Below are 4,531 nucleotides of genomic sequence, written 5' to 3'. Positions count from 1 at the left end.
AGTCACGGTGATTACACGCATAGGCGCTGAGTCAGAAGGGAAGCCCCCAGCAGTTCTGACACCCTGGGCAGCCACTTAATCTTTTCAACCTCAATTTCCTTATCTGTATGACAGGGGTAACTACAATCTCTCTGGAATAGGGCTGCTGTGAAAATTAAATGAGATTAGGTAAGGAGAGTGTCTGGGTCACACCCAGCCTTCGACTAGTGGCATCCTGAGTCCCATCAGACAGAGGTGGCTTAGCTCCTCCCAGGAGATCAGCAGCAGAGACTGCCAGGTAGTAGGCTTCTTCTTCCCTTCCCTTGGCCCACTTCCTGCTACACCTGGCCTATGGGGCCTGGGACAGCCATGGAGACTCAGGAGTGACAAAGGCCCTGTTCAGAGATCCAATTCCTCTCCTCACTGATAACAAGCAAGTGAGCCAGAGGCCCGATCCTGTTGGAAAGATTCTGTTCAGTTGATGCTGCTTGCCCAGCTTGAGGGCTGGACCAGGAGGTATGCAAAAACAGCCTGCCTGGAAAGGAACCACCAGCCCGGAGGTGGGCAGCAGCTGGCAGCAGAGAGACCACTGGCCAGTGAGTCAGGGCCCCGCGCAATGAGAGCATCTCTGCGTCACTCCTAGACCTCCCAGTGTTCCATAGGGTCACATGAAACAGCAGGTGTGTAAGCGCTTTGAAAATAGAGACCTGCTGGCAGGCTCAGGTGGAGAGGCTGGCAGGGATGTATCCTTAAAACAGTTAGAGGTTCCAGGTCCTGGAAGTCATCATCTGAAAGGGACTGACCTTTCTGTCCTTTGGTCTGGCATTGGGCTGGCATCCAGGATTTGCCACCACCTTTCTTTCCAGCCTTTCTGCAGGCCCACCTTTGCTCCAGAGCCACAAATACACACTAGGCTCCGGCCTCTGGGTGTTTGCTCAGGCACCTCCCTCCCCTCGAACACCGGTTCCCAGGCACCCCCTCCACTTGCAGAAATCCTGAATCCTCCATTCTCCAAAGGGATGTGTTCTCTGTGTCTACTTCAGTGGGACCTCTCTTGGGGCATTGGTGACATTTTGGTTTCTGTTCAGTTTATATAAATCTTTCATCTCTTTCTAAAGATAGCTGTGGAAAGGACCACTTCCGTCTCCAACATCTCATTGGTAGGTTATGAGTCATGCGTGTGTGTGTGTCCAAGTACACGTGTGTGATAAATACGGTGGAAAGAACATGAGTTTTTATGTCCAATAGATGTGGATTCCAATTCACATGATGACTCTACCTTCTTAATCAGCTCATGCTTCCCTATTTATTGAGGCCAACTTGGAGTGACCTGGAGCAAATTAAGGAACTTTCTGGGTCTCAGCTCCTTCACTCATCAAGACGGAATCATGATGTCTACGTTGAAGGGTTGAGGTAAGAATTCCCGATGACGTGTGTATGTGCCTGCCTCTATGTGGAACTGTATTAAACCATCTAAAGGGATGAGACTCAGTCCTGTTTTTGAGCCCTCCCTCAGGGCCCAGTTACAGCACTTCATGACTCATGTTAACACTGTCATGAGTATCCCATCGCTTCTCTCCAGCTCAGAGAAGCATGACATGCAGATCTGGCCACAGTGTGGTCCCCTGGTGGGCACACTCCAGGCCCTGGATACTCAGCTCCCTGGTCATGGGGGCCTCATTTTACAAGGAGCAATGGGGACCCTGTGTCAAGGTCTGGACAGGGACAGGCATCTTGCTTCCTTGGTGAGTGTGACCTCATTGCTTGTCTGGACATGTGTCAGAACCTGTGCTCAGTGAGGTCCAGCCTGGGGGCTGAGGACCTGGTCCTAAGGAGGTCAGCCCTCCCAGACCCCCACTGGGAGCAGGAAATATTGCTCACAACCAGAAGAAAGTGAGTTTCTATTCTTTAGGAAACTGAGTTAAAATGTTCTGACTGTCTTTCTGTCATGTTAAAATTTCAGTGCTGCCTTTAAGGAATCAGAAAGCAAATGATCTTCAAAATGATGTGAGTGTGTGTGTGTATGCATGTGTGTGTGTGTTTACTGATTTATTACTGTTAAACCTGGTTACCTGGTCACCAACATCATTCTGATGTTGCAAAGTTGAGAAACCTTCAAGTTCCAGACCAAAGATACCTGCTTGAGAAAGTGACTGAGGACCTCAGGAGTATGCAGAAGGGGCCGATCGATGGTGCTAGAGGTGCTGGCTTCACCCCTAACCAATTCTGTCACTTAACCTCTTTGACCCTCAGTAGCCTCATATCGAAAATGTGGATGAGAAGCTTTTTTTCTTGTCATTGTGACAGGGATGGAATGAAGTGCAATAATGTTTGGACGTGTTTTATAAACTCTAATGTGCTGTAAGAGATTAGTTAACACTTCACACTGTGCTTCCTACACACACTGATGACCTTCCGGCAAGAGTCTCCAGGCCAGAGCAGCAGGCCGCGGTTGGAGGATACACCCACGTGATGAGCTGGCCTCCAGCCGCTCCACCTGACAGCTTCTCATAGAGTTTGCTCTTCGGGGCGTGGCCATGGACCACCCTCATCAGAATTGCCTCAAGAACTCACTAAGAATGCAGAGTCCCAGCCCCCAGAAGTATGGCCCAAGAATCTAACTCTTTAGCCAGGACCCCAATTTATCAGGTGATCCTGATAGATACTGAAGTATGAGACTCGTGGATCCAATGATGCTCATAGAAACGTGTTAACTCAGTCATTTATTCCACAAACAGTTACCTGGTCACCAGTCTCTCGCCAGGGGCTATCTGTGGGGACAAAGTCTTTGGGAGCAGGGGAGACGTGCAGGTGAATATCTCACTCTGACGCCACGCCAAGTATCTAATGAAGATATATCCAACCCTGAAGTCTGTAGGCCACATGACAGGCCAAGAGCTGAGGAGATTGCTGGCTTTCTGTTCCGTCTCCTCCTCTGGTGGGCAAAGCTCCACACACAGTAGCTTAGCTATTTCTCCCCACAACTCTGAAAGGTACAGAAGGACCCTGAGACTCCTCGAGGTTCAGTAACTTGCCGGGATCCTGTGAAGTCAGTGGTGTGTCGGTAAGTGTTCAATCGCAGGGTGGGGAGGGGGGCCCTGATCCACACACCTTCCCCGTGGGATCTTGATAGAAGGACAGAAGGGCCGCAGTCCCTGCGCCATCTCCTGAGGGGGAGCTGGGACCCTGCCTGCCCAGAGTTCCTGCGGTCTTCACCAAGCCACCCTCCTCCCCTTTTTCCAAAGAGTTCCTGCATGGTATATCATTTAGGTCCCTCACAAACTGGAACTTGCTGCCTCACCAGACCCGGAGCGGGCGGTGTGTGGGCTGACAGACGGCCACAGTGGAACCCAGGCCGGGAACGCTGAGTATCCGCCTCACCAGGGCTCTGCGGAGACTGGCCGTGCAGAGGCAGGCCTGTCCACCTGTGAGCGCTCAGGGTCAGATAAAGGCTTCTCCTGGCTGAGGGAACACCTAGGGGGTGTCACGGTGTGTCTCAGCTTGAGGATGCTGTTGAGGTCCCAGCTGAAAGGTGATGGGAAGAGGGCACCGTAAACCAAGCGCCCCCAGGAGTGTAGCAGCTGCCCTGGGGAGGCCTTGGAGATAGCTGGGGCCAGGGCCTTGACCATGGAGGTTGGAGAGATGAGCGTTCCTTCCCCTCTCAGCAAATGCAGCTTACCTGAGCTCCCCCAGCTCCACCCAGAGAGGGAGAAGCATCAGCCCTGGGAGGCTCAGCCAGGACACGTGGGGTAGGACCTCCCAGGCCTGGCCAGGCTGGCGCTTGGGCTGGGACGGGTGGCCCTGAGGCATGAAGGTGCCCAGACATCCCTCCCTTTTCTCAGGCAGACTTTCTTGACTCAGCCTGTCTTTGACACACGTAAGGAAGGATTCGGGGGTGGGGGTGGGGGACAGGAAGCTACAAAGAGCCAATCACCCTGCACCGGAGGCTTCAGGGCTGGTTCTTTCCGAGTGTGTGTGCGCGCACCCGCGCGCATCAGCGGGAATTCTGTGATAGAAGCAGCCAGATTCTGGAGAGAGAGAGAGAGAAGAGGAGAAGGAAGAACAAGAGGGGAGGAGAAAATTGGGAGTGGGAGAGACAGACGGACAGAACAGCAGTGGGAGAGAGAGAAGCACAGCAGAGGGGAGAGAGAGGGAGGGAGAGAGGGAGAGGGAAAGTGTAGGGGAGAGCATAAAAGGGGGAGCGAGCAGAGAGAGGGGAGGAAGAGAAAGCAAGGCTGTAGGAGAGCGCGCGGAGCGGAGCCGGAGCGCGGAGGGAAGGGGTGAGGGCAGGCGGAGCGAGGCAGAGCCGGGCAGCAGGCGCCCGCCCGCAATCCGGGATCCGAGGGCGCTCTAAGCTCTCGGTTCGGCGACGCACCGGCGCTGGCCCGGGAGGTGGCGCGGGCTCCAGGGCTGAGCCGCGCGCGCAGGTGCCGGCCAGGGAGGTGGCGCGGGGCTCCGGGTGGCGGCGCGGGGCTCCGGGGTGGCCGCGCGCCCTCCGGGGAGCCATGGCGGCGGGGACTGGGGGGCGCGGGGCGGCGGCGCCGCCGAGGGG

The sequence above is a fragment of the Balaenoptera physalus genome (genome assembly GCF_965194825.1).
Source record: "Balaenoptera physalus genome assembly, chromosome: 14".
Classification (NCBI taxonomy): domain Eukaryota; kingdom Metazoa; phylum Chordata; class Mammalia; order Artiodactyla; family Balaenopteridae; genus Balaenoptera; species Balaenoptera physalus.
This window is presented reverse-complemented; position numbering follows the sequence as displayed.